Source organism: Scleropages formosus, chromosome 13 (assembly GCF_900964775.1).
Source record: "Scleropages formosus chromosome 13, fSclFor1.1, whole genome shotgun sequence".
NCBI classification, from domain to species: Eukaryota; Metazoa; Chordata; class Actinopteri; order Osteoglossiformes; family Osteoglossidae; genus Scleropages; species Scleropages formosus.
The window spans coordinates 3,477,036-3,492,741 of record NC_041818.1 but is presented as its reverse complement, the minus strand read 5'-3'; the positions used below and the strand labels follow the sequence as shown (position 1 = coordinate 3,492,741).

The 15,706-nt window shown below is 46.3% G+C and overlaps 1 non-coding gene across 1 annotated transcript; it reads right to left on the bottom strand.

Moving 5' to 3' along the window:
• Window positions 1–14,694: 14,694 nt before the first annotated feature.
• On the bottom strand, window positions 14,695–14,859 carry LOC114912151 (U1 spliceosomal RNA). The gene has a single exon (XR_003798107.1). It is a non-coding gene; the product is annotated as a U1 spliceosomal RNA (small nuclear RNA).
• Window positions 14,860–15,706: the final 847 nt, after the last annotated feature.

Sequence of the window (15,706 nt, the reverse complement as noted above, 5' to 3'; positions counted from 1 at the left end):
GAACAGCAATCCTAGAACCCACTGGTGGACACCGGTGGTGAGATTAGCCATCAAGCTGAAGAAGGAGGCCTTTAGGGTCTCGTTGGCTCTGGGGACTCCTGACTCTCAGACAGGTACTGGTAGGCAAAAAAGGCAGCAGCAGTTGCGGTTGCAAAAGAAAAATCCAGAGCATGGGAGGAGTTTGGAGAGGCTATGGAAAATAATGATCAATTGGCTTAAAAGAGGCTCTGGAGAACCATCCGGCGGCTCAGGAGTGGTCAGAGGAGGTTCGCTCATGCTGTGCTCATTGGGGGTGGAGAAACTCTGACCCCCAATGAGGACATTGTCGGGAGGTAGAAGGAGCACTTTGAAGAACTCTTAAACCTGAGAGATATACCTCCCTTACGCGAGTCAGGGCCAGAGGCTTCCAGGCTGTCAGAGTCCATTTCCCTGGTGGAAATCACTGAGGTAGTTGGTAAGCTCCACGGTGGCAAAGCACCGGAGGTGGGTGAGATTCTCCCGAATTGCTTAAGGCTTTGGATGTTGTAGGGCTGTCATGGCTGACACGCATCTGCATGGACCTCAGGGACAGTGCCTTTGGGCTGGCAAACTGGAGTGGTGGTCTCTATCTTTAAGAAAGGGGACCGGAGAGTGTGTGCCAACTATCAGGGTATCACACTTCTCAGCCTCCCTGGGAAAGCCTATGCCAGGGTGCTGGAAAGGAGGCTCCGGCCGATAGTTGAACCTCAGATTGAAGAGGAACAATGCGGATTCCGTTCTGGCTGTGGAACAGTAGACCAGCTTTTTACCCTCTCACAGATAACTGAGGGGGCATGGGAGTTCGCTAATCCAGTCTACATGTGTTTCGTGGACTTGGAGAAGCCAATGACCATGTTCCCCGGGAAATTCTGTGGGAGGTGCTTAGGGAGTATGGGGTGCTGGGGCCACTACTGCGGGCCATTTTGTCCCTGTACACACGGAGCAAGAGCTGCGTCCTTATACTCAGCATTAAGTCAAGCCCATTCAATGTGGGTGTTGGACTCCTCCAAGGTTGTGTCTTGTCTTCACTCCTGTTTGTGGTCTTCATGGACAGGATATCAAGGCGCGGTCAAGGTCAGGAGGGCATTCTGTGCGGGAGTCACAAGTTGATGTCTCTGCTTTTTGCGGATGATGTTGCCTTTTGACACCGTCACATGGTTGCCTCCAACACGCATTGGAATGGTTTGCAGCTGAATGTGAAGCGGTTGGGATGAGGATCAGCACGTCAAAGTCTGAGTCCATGGTTCTCTCAAGGAAAAGGATGGTATGCCCCTTCCAGGTAAAGGGAGAGAATTTGCCCCAGGTGGAGGAGTTGAAGTATTTTGGGTCTTGTTCACAAGTGAAGGGAGAAGGGAGCATGAGATTGGCCGCAGACTGGGAGCAGCAGCAGCAGTAATGCAGTCGCTGTGCCGGACTGTAGTGGTGAAGGGGGAACTAAGCCATAAGGCAAAGCTCTCCATTTACCGGTCGATCTACATCCCTATCCTCACCTATGGTCATGAACTTTGGGTAATAATCAAAAGAATAAGATCGCGGATACAAACAGCTGAAATGAGTTTTCTCCGCAGGGTGTTTGGACTCACTCTCCGTGAAAGGGTGAGGAGTTCGGACATCTGGGAGGAACTCAGAATAGAGCTGCTACTCCTCCACGTTGAGAGGAGCCAGTTGAGGTGGTTTGGGCATCTGATAAAGATGCCCCCTGGGCACCTCCCTTTGGAAGTATACCGGGCACGGCCAACTAGGATTAGACCCTGAGGTTGGCTCAGGACTTGCTGGAAGGATTATATCTCACAGTTGGCCTGGGAACGGCTGGGGATCCCCAGGCTGAGCTGGAGGAAGTTGTGGGGGACAGGGGTGGCTGGGCTTCTCTTCTCTCCCTGTTGCCACCACGACCCTACTAGGACAAGCATGAAAGAAAATGGATGGATGAATCGATGGATCGATCATAACTTCATGATCCTGTCCAAATAAGTCTTTACACAGCTGTTACTCCTGTATTGTATGCAAATGTTTGTATACCTTTTCAAAAAGAAAATTGTAGGCAGGTGATCAGGATTCTTCTATTCTGCGTTTTATGCACCGACTTGTGCAATGAAAATCAGTGCATAAAGTTAAAAGAAACAAACTATGTTTACTTAAGAATTACATGTCTGTAATTATGTCACTCTTTCTCCTAATGCACAAATTGTATTTTCTCTGAGATGTACATCACTTTGGAGAAAAGCATCTGCTAAATGAATAAATGTAATGTAAATGAAAGTGCGGGGGCAATTGGAGCTTGTAGGAGATGGGTGTGATGGAAGACCTTGAAGGGACCGATGAAATGAGGACTGAGCTTCTTGCATGGGAGGAGCAATCTCAGGTCTCAGATAGACAGCCACTCTCTATGCCCTGGTTGGAAGAAGAGAGTGCACCAGTGGTGGCCCGCCTGTAGTTTGTAGTGGTGGGCGCTACACTGGAGGTGAGTCTTGACGGCATGCCACATCTCCCTACTAGCCTGGTGCCAGGTATCGACTGCCGGTGTTACTTGAGCTGGTGCACCAAGGAAACCGAGCAGACTGGTAGCCTAAGACACACTGGAATGGTGACATACCTGTGGAAGAGTGGGTCAAGGCGTTGTGGATGTACTCAGCCCAGGGCAGGTGTCGGGCCCGCTGGTGATGTCAATTGGCACAGTAGCTGCAGAGGAAACAACCGATATCCTGCTGCAGCCACTTCACCTACCCATTGGACTGGGGTGCGGTAACTGGAGGTGAGAATCACGTTTGTAACTATGTCTCTCTTTCTCCTAATGTGATGGACAAATTGTATTTTCTCTGAGATTTACGTCGCTTTGGAGAAAAGTGTCTACTAAATGAATAAATGTAAGTGTAAGTGAGTCTGGAAGAGGTGAATTTTAAAAGTCTTTTTAAATGTCGACAGAGAGATTCAGGAGTTCTGAGTGAGTGGGGGTGGTCGTTCCACCACAAGTTCAATAGAACATCGGAACACAGCGAGAGGTAACAGTGAGTATCAATGGAAATAATGCTCTCATTCCCAGGATTTGTAATCCAACTTTATTGAAAACAGTTTTTTAAATCACCAATAACACATCATAACATTTCCCTTTCTTGAATAGTGTCCTCCACTGTCTACGCAGTGTGTTTCATTCACATTTATTTATTTAGCAGATGCTTTTCTGCAAAGCAACTGCCAATGAACTCTATGTAGTGTTACCAGCCCCCCACACCTTATTCACCAAGGTGACTTCCACTGCTAGATACATTACTTACAATGGGTCACTCATCCATACATCAGTGGAACACACTCTCTCCATCACTCACACACTATAAGTTAACCTGAACAGCATGTCTTTGGACTGTGGCAGGAAACCAGAGCAGCCAGAGGAAACCCACATAGACACCAGGAGAACATGCAGATTACACATAGACTGAGCAAGGATTGAACCCATGTCCTCTTGCACCACCCAGGTGGTGTGAGACAGCACTGCTACTTGCTGTGCCACCCTAATATATGGTGAAAGAGTTCTGACATAATACTCCATAAAGTGGGGCACAGTGGTGCAGTGGGCTTGACAGGGTCCTGCTTTCTGGTGGGTCTGAGGTTCGAGTTCCTCTTGGGGTGCCTTGTGATAGACTGGCATCCTATTCTGGGTGTGTTCCCACCCCCTCCAACCTTATGCCCTATGTTGCTGGGTTAGGCTCTAGCTTGCTGCGACCCTGCTCGGGACAAGTGGCTTCAGCCACTGTGTATCTGTGTGTACTCCAAAAAGTTTACGCTTCACTCCTCTATAATATTGGGTTTGGGTACTGGTGGGCCAGAGGGGTAACACCCCCAGTATTTATCTTGAGAATTCTTAGAGATTGTGGCAATGTGGGTGACAAGGTGGCACAGCAAGTAGCGCTGCTGTCTCACAGCATGTAGATGGTGCGAGAGAACATGGGTTTGATCCTTGCTCAGTCTGTGTAGCGTTTGCATGTTCCCTGTGTCTGCATAGATTTCCTCTCACAGTCCAAAGACATGCTGTTCAGGTGGATGGGTGACTCTAGAACTAGTTACCCATATTGTGTATGAGTGGCAGGGAGAAATTGTGTTTCACTGGTGTACGGATGAGTGATTTGTAAGTAAGGGTATCTAGCAGCATCAGTCATCTTGGATGAATAAGGTATGGGCTGGTAACACTACATAGTTTTCACTGGAAGTCACTTTGGAGAAAAGTGGCTGCTAAATGAATAAATTTAAATGTAAATAAATTTAAATGTAAATAAATAAATTTAAATTTAAATGAATGAATTTAAATTTACCTGACAGGCAAGAGTCAAAATCTCACTTTTGTATTACAGTATAAAACCACAAGCCATCAATTATCGACAATAATCACATATTGTCAATAAACACAATCCATAAAACAAACAACATTCCTACAGTATGAAATCTGTCAAAATAACATGAAATATACATTACTATATACTGTATATTAAAATATTATTTAATTCAAACTATTTAAAATGGTATTAAAAAATAATTGAAAACCAAAATTATATAACTTTTCTAAAACAAACACGCACACACACGCACACGCACGCACAATGTCTGAAACTGCTCGTCCCAAGCGGGGTCACGGTAAACCGGAGCCTAACCCGGCAATGCAGGGTGCAAGGCTGGAGGGGGAAGGGACACACTCAGGGCGGGACGCCAGTCCGTCACAAGGACTCAAGCCCAGACCTACTGGAGAGCAGGACCCAGCCAAGCCAGCTGCGCCACCATGCCCCCGGTACACAAACATTTACATACAATACAGAAGTAGCAGCTGTGTAAAGGATTATCTGAGCATGATCATAAAGTTATAGTGCATGAAAATTTAGACCATACATGAGCTTGAGAGATTATGGGTGAAATGAGTCCAGAAAAGACGAGTTTTCAGACTCTTCTTGAATGTAGGCAGAGTTTCAGCAGTTCTGAGTGAGAGGTCATTCTATCACAACAATGCCAGAACTGAGAACCTCCACACTTCACTTTTCGTGCGCGGGACCACCAAGTGAGTAGAAGTAGATGAGCAAAATGGTCTGGCTGGGGTGTAGCGCTTAATACTAAGTAGCACTTACATGTTCATCCCACCTTCCACATTTCCCTGCTCAAGCCCTGTGGGACTTCTGTTTTTCATGCCCCCGGTGACATCGCGCTGACCCTGCCAGTTGAGCCAATTCAGGTTGAGCCATCTGGGCCAGCCCACAACTGCATGCCTAACAACTGCATGCTGGACAATCACCACAACCCCTCTGTGACAACCCTGGAGACACAGTATAAAAGCACCCACTTTGACGCACCTGGCTGTGGAACTTCAAACTGAGAGATGTTCTTCTCCCCTACTTTCCAAAGCCCCCAATTCTGTTCTTAAAGTGCAACTTTCTTGTGGTGCAAATACAGCATCTACATTTGAGTTCATCTGCCTGGTTTTCTGCATTTACCAAGACAAGCAAGGGGCAGTGCTTTGTGTCTGGGCTGTGCATTTAGATGTGGGTTGAAGTCCAACTCAGTTTGTGTGGGTTTTCTTTAGGTGCTCTTATGTAATAGATAAATTGTGCTTTTCCTGAAATGTATGTCACTTTGGACAAAAGTGTCTGCTAAATGAATAAATGTAAATATAAATGCTCTTGTCTCCTCGCACAGTATAAAGACTTGTTTTAGGTGAACTGGTGACTCTAGTTTGCCTGTAGTGTGTATTACATTGCACTGATGCAAAGAGGGCAGAAATTATCACTGTACTTCCCCTTGGAGAATATCACCTGCTAGATGGGTAAATGTGTACAGTGATGTGCTATGCATGGAATCAGAAACTTAAGTGATGTAATCAGTTTAGGAGAGAGCTGCACTATAATTCTCACTTTCATTTCATTCTATTTTTCTCAAAGATGTACATTGGTTTGGAGAAAAAATAGTTGCTAAATGTAAATTTAAATATAAATCTTTTTCACTTTTCTGCAGTTCCTGAGTACTCTCATTTTTGCTTGCTAGACATTCTAAAATAGTAACTTGAATGGAATCATAAACACAATGTTCTGTAATTAAAATGTTTTTGTAAATAAGATCCAAGCACAGATTGAGTCATTAAGAAATATGGTGCATTGTCACAGCATGGCAAGCTGATGTTATGGTGCAGCAGATAAACATTGTAAAGTGTGAGAGAAAATTTAATATTAAACATTAGTGCTAAAAGCAAATATAACTATGCCATATCCAGTAGGGTAGGTGCTTATGGAAAATAACTGAAAGATGTAATGCTACATGTTGTATCAAGTAGCAGGAACTAACAAAGATAGACTGGCTGAGAAAATGGCTATGTTGATGTGCTCATATGCAAGTAGACTGAAACAGGACACGGTAACTCAAGGTTAGAGACAAAACAAATAATGCATTTGCATCAAATGCGAAAAACAGAATAAGGCTCACAAGCTTGGAAAATCCCCAGAAAAGAACAAGCCCGAGAAAGTGGAAAGTTACTGAAGGGGGCATATTGACTCAGCACAACAGGTGTATAAGTAACTGCTGTATGCTTTGTTGCATGAGACTCTCCCACATTAAAGTGTATGTGTATTGCACATTAAAGGGAATATATTCTATGCACCTCTGATTGTCCGTGTGGCTCATTTTTCTTCCACACTATCAAGACCAGAGGGCAAGGTGCTCCTAGGATAACTATGTGTAACATCAGAACCAGCTCCTTTACACACACCATCAGACTTTTCTCTGGCTTCACGGTCCAGTCGTCCAACATAACGGTCTGTCTTGGAGCCTAGTAGGCTACTACATAGTTCTCCACCAGTTCAGTTGCTTTTGCTGCCATTACAGGGTTACTCTCTTTAACCCAGGTCTTCACTTCAGGATAGAGGACTTGCAAATATTGCTGAAGCACCACTACTTCCGTGATGTCCTCTTTGCTCCTTTGTTTGAACTTGACCCACTTATAGAAGAGATTCTTCAGCTGTATGTACAGCTCTAGGGGGGTCTCCTTGATACTGGGCTCCATAGACCTGAACTGTTAGCAATAGGTCTCTGGGTTGATCTTCTTGATCACTGTCTTTTTTATTTTGTTATAGTCCATACTTCTATCTGGCTCCATAGCTACAAAAGCACTTTGGCCCTTGCCTGTTAGCAATAGGATTAAATGAGTGGCCAAGTCTACCTTTGGCCAGCCATAGACTACTGCCAGCCTTTCAAACATAGTGAGAAAGTGTTCAATGTTATTTTCAGGGGGGGCGCTGTGGCGCGGTGGTGCAGTGGGTTGGACCGGGTCCTGCTCTCTGGTGGGTCTGGGGTTCGAGTCCTGCTTGGGGTGCCTTGTGGCGGACTGGCGTCCCATCCTGGGTGTGTCCTCTCCCCCTCTGGCCTTACGCCCTGTGTTGCCGGGTAGGCTCCGGCTCCCTGCGACCCCGTATGGGGCAAGCGGTTCAGAGAATGTGTGTGTGTGTGTGTGTGTGTGTGTGTGTGTGTGTGTGTGTGTGTGTTATTTTCAGTCCTCCAGCTTTACCATCTTGGGTTCAGGTGCTGGGGCTGGTAAAGGAGTGCTTCCTCGCTCCCTCTGTTGTTCTACATCAATATGTTATATTTTTATATATATACACGCATCATCTGCAACCGCTAGTCCCATACAGGGTCGTGGGGAGCCGGAGCCTAACCCAGCAACACAGAGAGAAAGGCTGGAGAGGGAGGGGACACACCCAGGATGGGATGCCAGTCCATTGCAAGGCACCCCAAGCAGAACTCAATCCCCAGACCCAGCAGAGAGCAGGACACGGTCCAACCCACTGAGCCACCGCTCCCCCATATATATATGTATGTTAACAAGGCTTACCTCTTTTATCCCCAGCAGCCTCCCTTCTCCCATCTCCCGTGCGGGATCACCAAGTGAGCAGAAGCAGACAAGCGAAGCAGTCTGGCTGGGGCATAGCAGTTGATACTAGGTAGCACTTACGTGTCCATCCCACCTTCCACATTTCCCTGGTCAAGCCCTGTGGGATTTCTGTTCTTCATGCCCCAGGTGACTACTGGAAGATGAATATTGAAGTCCTTCAAGAAAAGAAATATAGAAATCTTTTTTAATGAGAATTTTTCATTGTGGCAGGATTCCATGGATTTTTACCCCTTGCTGGTTGATTGGTGGAAGGGGGTCAAGGCGAAAGCCAAGACCCACACCATCAGCTATTGTACTGCTTTGAGAAATCATGGAAATCAGCTTGCTTGAGTATTAACTCTAGAGGATTTATTCTTGCCATGATAACAGAGGAGCCTTAAATTATGATAGGGCTGTGGAGATAAAAGCTATTTTAAGGTGGCTGCATGAACAGCAGGCTAAAGACGTTCTGTTTGGTGCCAGAGTTAAGGAGGTAGAGTAGAATGTGAAGTGTACCTCCTACTTTTTTAACAAGGTAAAGGGCTTGAAATGCAAGAGAGGGTTTACCTCTCTGGGAAACCAGCAGGGTGAGCCCTTTACCGACATTGGATGTTGCATTCTATTTTTATAGCAATCTTTTTAAAGTCAGGGAAATGGACCTGGTAACTGAAAGGAGCATCTCGGCCTTTTGGCTAAAATTGTTTTCTGCTTTCTTGCCACGAGTTGCTGCTGCAGAGCTTAGAGAAGATAGAGGTGATTCTAGTGTGTGACCAATAGGTGGCTTGTCTGCCGCTGGCATGGGGTGATCTTCTATCCTCTGGAAGGCTTTTATTTTCTTTGGGTAGCCCAGCGATCCTAATGCATGTCTAGTAGGGGGCATGACCGCTGCTGTGACGGGCTGAGCGGGAGTTTCCCTTTATTAGTTTTATGTGAGTTTATACATGAAGCTTTCGGCAAGAAGGACTCCATCTGCAAAGGAGGAACTTTCCATGGGTACACCACTGAAGAATGCAGATGGACCAACAGCGAAAACAACGGACACCGGCAGAACTTCTTTTCCACCGAACGAAATGCGGGCAGTGGATGGAGGACCGTTGAAAAACACAGCCCGTTTTTATTGGAAATCCTAGAAAGAAGAAAGAGACTTCCATGATCGACTTACCTTTATAAAAGAAGTAATTTTGGATCTTCTCGGTATTACAGTGGAGGACATTACTTACACACACATTTTTCAGAACCGTTTGTCCCATACAGGGTTGGGGGGAGCCAGAGCCTAACCCAGCAACACAGGGAGAAAGGCTGGAGGAGGAGGGGACACACCCAGGACGGGACGCCAGTCCGCCGCAGGGCACCCCAAACAGGACTCGAACCCCAGACCCACTGGAGAGCAGGACCCAGGCCAACCCACTGCACCACCACGCCCCCCACGTTATTTACATTCAACGGAATAACCTGCTGCGGTTCTTTCATGTCACTTTAACTACAAAACTTTGTTTTAAAAGGATGATTCAGAATTGCAGAACCCTTGCCAATCATCTGGCATTGAAATTCTATGATGTTGAGAACCGTTGGGTTAACAACCAGCGCATAGCAACTGATTTTGTTTTAAATCTGTTTTTAATGAATTTTAGTAGGGTGTTTTTTATTGTTCTGATGGTTGGCTAATTATTTAATTTGTCCCTTTTATGGCTGATTTTAAAATTTTAACCTTAAACGTCAGAGGATTGAAGAATGTCTTGAAAAGAGCAATAATGTTTGATAGGCTAGGGGGGCGCGGTGGCGCAGTGGGCTGGACCGGGTTCTGCTCTCCGGTGGAACTGGGGTTTGAGTCCCGCTTGGGGTGCCTTGCGGTGGACTGGTGTCCCGTCCTGGGTGTGTCCCCTCCCCCTCTGGCCTTACGCCCTGAGTTGCTGGGTAGGCTCCGGTTCCCCGTGACCCCGTATGGGATGAGTGGCTCTGAAGGTGTGTCTGTGTCTGTGTCTGTCTTGCATCCTCTGCCTTCCAGTTATGTTTCTTGCAGGAAGTCCATCTTCGAAACCAGAGGGATGTGGCTGTATTCTTTTTGGGTTGGAGGAAAGGTAGCTCATACTGGAGTGTAGATGGCATCCACTCAGCAGGTGTTGGCATTCTCTTTGGAGAATGAAGCTTTGAGAATGTAAGCACGTTTACAGTTCTACAGGGTAGAGTGGGATTGGGAGTGGACGCCACCTGGAGGGGACAGTGCATCTGTGCAATGTGTGTCTGCGCTCCGGTAGAGGCCGCATCCCGCGTATCTCTCTTAGAAGAGTTCACCCCCTTTTGTGTCTGTAATAGACACTTAATAATTGGGGGGGATTTAAATATATAACTGGAGGGTAAAGAGAATGTTAGCATCAAACATTTTAAGAATTTTATGCTCAGATTTGGTCTTGCTGATGGTTTTAAAGTATGCAACCCCAATCACCTGGGAATTACCTGGTCTAATAGTAGAGGAGCACAAAGTTGCCTAGATTATACTGTAGCTTCCGACTCTGTTGTTTTTAAACGGGTTCATTTCTCTCCTTATTGGCCGACGGACCATTTGATGGTAGAGGCTACGGTTTCCATAGAGGCTCCGCTGCACGGTACTGGGTATTGGAAACTGGACGTAGATGTTTTAAAGGAGAAAGAGTACAGGGACCTTTTGTATGAGCATTTTAAGGTATGGCAGGAGCTCAAATCTTTCTGTAGCTCTGCCTCTGAGTGGTGGGAAGCCACCAAAACAAAGGTGCAAACTATTACTAGGCAGTACTGTGTTCGTAGGAGAGGACGATCTCGCCGAGCCACGCGGAAAGTGGAGAAAACGTTGGGAAAGCTCTATGCCCACCATAATGGAAAAGATTTTAACAGTGACAGAGAAGTGGAATTAAAGGTGGAATTAAGGTGACTATACGACCAGCAAGCTAGTGCTCTCCTTGCAAGAGTCCGAATAAAAGAATTGGAGGAAGATGAAAAATGTTCCTCCTTTTTTTTTCATAAAACGAGGGGCTTTCAACGTGATATTGGTTTTACTTTTTTGCGAACTAGGCAATGAGAGCTGGTTAAGGATATGGCCGGGATGACTGAGGTTGCTACAGAATTTTACGAAAGTCTTTTTAAGGTAACGGAAACTGACCCTGTCACAGGGGATTCCTTTTTACAGCATTTGCAGGCGACCCTCCCGGCTGATTCCCGGGCTTGCCTAGAGGCACCCATCACTCTGGGGGAACTGTCTGAGGTGCTCTCCAGAATGAACCGAAGGAAAGTCCCAGGTTTGGATGGACTGCCGGTGGAATTTTATTCCACATTTTGGGATGTTCTGGGCCCTGTCTTCCTTGAGGTTGTGGAATAAGTGCTGACCCGAGGTAAGTTAACGGACAGCATGAGGTCGGGGGTTTTATCCTTGTTGCATAAGAAAGGCGATAGAGCCGACCTGAGCAACTGGAGGCCCCTGACCATGCTGTGTGTCATCGTAAAGTTAATTGCTAAAATCCTAACCGAGTGTCTGAGGAAGGTTATGACCCTCCTGGACCATGAAGACCAGACGTGCGGGGTTCCCAAGTGTTCGGCAGTCTGAAATTTACATCTTATTAGAGACGCAATCGCCTGGGTGGAAGACCAAAGAATTCCCCTAGCGCTGGTCAGCCTGGACCAGAAAAAGGCGTTTGATCGGATGGACCATACTTATATGGTTAACGTTTTGGGCAGATTGGGATTAGGCACCCCCTTTTTTGGGTGTGTTCGAACAATTTATAACGAGGTTGGTAGCCGGGTTCTTAGTAATGGCTCTCTCAGGGAGTGGTTGCCCCAGACGAGTGGGGTCAGACAGGGGTGTCCACTCTCTCCCCTCCTCTATGTTTTGTACATGGAGCCATTGGCGACAGCAATTAGGGCCCACCTGGATATAGATGGGTTGCTCATTTCAGGAGGCGGGGGTAGGACTGTTAAGTTGGCCCAGTATGCAGATGACACAGTCCTGTTTACATGATCCGACCTCTTACTTGCCCAGGTGCTGCACCTGACTCAGACGTTCGGTAGGGCCTCGGGTTCAGCACTCAACCTCAGGAAGACAGCCGTAAAGTACTTTGGATTCTGGGAAGTGCAAAAAGACAACTTTGATGGTTTCTCACTTTGTAGCTGTTCCCTCAGAGTGCTGGGTGGGAGTTTTCTTTCAAAAGGAGCAGCCCGAGTCAACTGGGAGGAGCATCTTACGATAGCTAGGCAGAAGATGGGGCTGCAGAAAGCAAGGTCCCTGTCCTTCCTGTGTAAAGTACTGATCTTAAAAGTTGACGTCCTCCGGACCTTACTTTATTTGGCTCATGTCTACCCCATGCCTTGCAATTTAAGGAAAGGGTTTGTGAGAGACGTGTTTGGCTTGGTATGGGGTGGGAAGCATGAGTTTTTGAGGAGGGAGGTCATGTACCTAGGGAAGGACAGGGGCTGAAGGGGGGTCTCTGATTTCCCCCTAAAATGTGATTGCCTCTTTTTCGTGCAGTTTCCATTTGGCAACTCCCCTGGAACACCCACACCAGCATTTTGTTCGCCTCTGGCTGTCTTTCCCATTGCGGCATTTGGTGAATTCGTGGTCCAATGCTGGACCAAAGGCCGAGTCTCTGCCAGATCACTATAAGCAGATGGTGAAATGGAGCAAAATCATTCCGACAGACACTGACGCAAATACCCTCCTCAAGCACAAAGTGGTATATAATCCTTTGTTGGAGAGTGATGTTAGGTCTTAGGAAAGACATTTGGGCCCGAATTCAGCCAAAGGGGCTTGACAATAGGCTGCAGGATCTAAACTGGCAGTGCCTCCATGAAAGACTACCTATAATGGAGAAACTTTATAGGTACGGGTTGACCGGACGTCCCAACTGCCCGCGACCCCCGTGTTTGGGTGCGGAAATGATTAAACCCGTTTTTTGGGATTGCAGTTATGCCGGGACAGTCTGGTCATTGGTTGAGCCCTTGTGAGGAGAGTTAGACGGCGAGATGGCATTGATTTCTGATAATATCATGAGGGGACTGTCCCCCAAGGTAAGCAAAGCAATCTCTGGTAGGATTTGGTTGATTTTGAGTTTGACATAGAAAGAATTATGGAATGCACGCATTGACCTTGTCCGAACGGGGTTGAAAATGGAAGCTTATGGTGTCATTTTAAAAATCTGAGCTGAACTGAAGCTCAGAATACAGCGGGATCTGATTGCCTGGGGCTACCAACAGGCAAAGAACAGATGGAAAGGACTCATGGATAAATGTGTCTGAAGCTCTGAAAATGGATGTCTGCTTTATGGAACTGCATTCTTTTAAAACAAATTGTACTTTCTTGTATCTTACCCCTTTGTATATTTATTTTCTTTTATATTTATTTAATGTGTGGTTTTCATTTGTATATCATTTAATTGACAGATTTTAATGGCCTTGTTTTATAAGGTCATTTTGTTCACTTTTAGCCTTTTATATTGATGACTAATCATGTGTATATCCGCTTTGTATTTGCTTGTCTGGTTTTGGGAGTATGATAAAGTTTTACACTGCAATTTAGAAGAATTTCATTTGTTTTGAAGGATGCATGTATATGACATGATGACTTGGGTTGAGCTGCTATTGGGAGACAATCCGTTCGTAGGTATGTTGGTGTGAGGAAGACATGGGTCAGTTATTTTATTTCTGAAGCCAAGAGGGGATTATTATTATCAAGACTCTGTAACTGTCTTGATAATGTATTTTATGTAATGGCTGTTTAGTAATTTTGTTGACCAACTGTAGGAAAATGGTTTTTGGGTTCGTTTGACTGTGGATTTTTTGATGTTTGTTTGTGGTTGTGTATTTTATTGAAAACTTTATTAAAAAAAGTTTTTTTAAAAAAAAAAAAAACCCCTGAAAGGAGCATTTTACAGAATTTGATATTGCAGGATCCGAGGATACCCTACGCAGATCAGAGAGCCCCGTCCCTTTGTTCAAGCTGTTGGAGATGCTTAGTAAGATGAATTGTCACAAGGGTTCTGGCCTTGACTGCTTACCAGTGGAATTTCATTCCATGTTCTGGGATGTCCTGGGGCTGCCTCTTTTGTGTGTTGTCAAGGAGGTGCTGGACAGGGGAATGCTTACTAAGAGCATGAGAACAAGGGTGATCTCCTTGTCATACAAGAAAGGCGATAAAACTGACCTTGCCAACTGGAGACCCCTCACGATGCTTTGCGTTGATGCAAAGATCATTGTGAAGGTTTTGACTGAGCGCCTGAAGAAGGAAATGGCCAACCTGGTCTATGGTAAACAAGCATTCAGAGTGCCTGGGCGTTCTTGCACTCTGAATTTACATATGGTCCTGGATGTGATCATCTGAGTGGAAGACCGAAAGATCCTCCTTGAGAATGTCCAAACAATAATTGTCTTTCTCCTCAGCTCGGACCCCTGCCTGAAGGCTGAAAAAGTGAGAGCAGGCGGACAGGGGCGGGCTGCGAAAGGGCGGCTCCTGGCGTGCGAAAGAAAAAACAAAAAAAAAAAAAAAAAAAAGACTTAGCGCACCTGGCATTCCCAAGCGGTCTTCGATCTGCGTAGTAAGCAATGTCGAGCTTGTTCGTTTCCTGGATGGGACAAGAGCGGCCATGTTCACGCTGGTACGGCCGTAAGCGCGTGCGAGCGCCTCTGTGCGCTTTCACTGCAGCTGCTGCCCCGCGAAAAGAGCGCTTGAGCAAGCGGCAAGTACGCGGGCTTCGACTAGGCGAAACGCAGCGCAGCGCAGCGCAGCGCGCTTTACCTTGGGCTTTTCTTGAAACCAGCAGTACGTGCAGGGGAGAGCGCGAACGCAGTCCCCCACTACCAGAAATTATGCAGTCGAGATTCCCGCGTTTGGGGAATTCGCAGAGGTCAGCGCAAGCCCTCGTGCAATGGCTGAGCCTCGCCCTGGGCGAACCGCCTTTCTGATCACGGTATCCCCCCTGCCAGGTAAGTATGAAGCGTGCGCCTTTCACAACGCGGCGTCCCCAAAAGCCTCTGCCCCGTGACTGACGGTTGTCACCTTCCGAGCGGTGCCTCAGCCTGCCCGCCGCCATCCCCGTGCCCTTCTTTTCCCGAGCACACGAAAATCTCTCCAGTCATCATTTCTGCTCAGTTAAAATATTTATTTCCTTCCACCAACAATTCAAATCCTCCACGATTCCACTACACTACGACGTACAAGCAAATGTATGCAACGAAACCAAGCAAGAGAAATAGAAAATTTGGCACGGAAAAGCGTCTGCTAAGGAAGAAAATTAATGTGAGCGTGTGAAATCTTTCTTGCATGACAGGTGCAAAGAAAGGAGACTCCAAAAGTTTCGGAGCCTTCAGCTAACACTGCGCCTCCCACTTAGGTGGAATCCTTGCTCAGTCATTACGTCATGGCACGAGAGAGATGATTCCTTCGTCTGAACCCAACACACGTCAACTCCTTGTTTTCAAGGGCAGAACGCAAAAACAGCAGAGGTTCAAACAAGTATAAAGAAGGAGATGGGCAACAGAGAGCAGGGGCGTTAAAACGAGAAAACTTTACAAGTGCTTAAATGAAAAACCGGACAACAAGACAGACAACCCCCGAAGAGAAACACCCAAAGCCTTATGTTGAATTTCCTTTCTTACCCTGCAATGTCATTCCGTCATGATTCACGAATGACACGTAAACACGGAACACATTGGTACAACAGCACAAACACACGTTTACAAAACATCAGTGCATGTGAAAAGCCATTGAAACGTGTTGACAATGCAAGAGCTTCTCCAAAACAAAACTGTCCGAGTTTATTCACTGCACTTAGAAAGAGA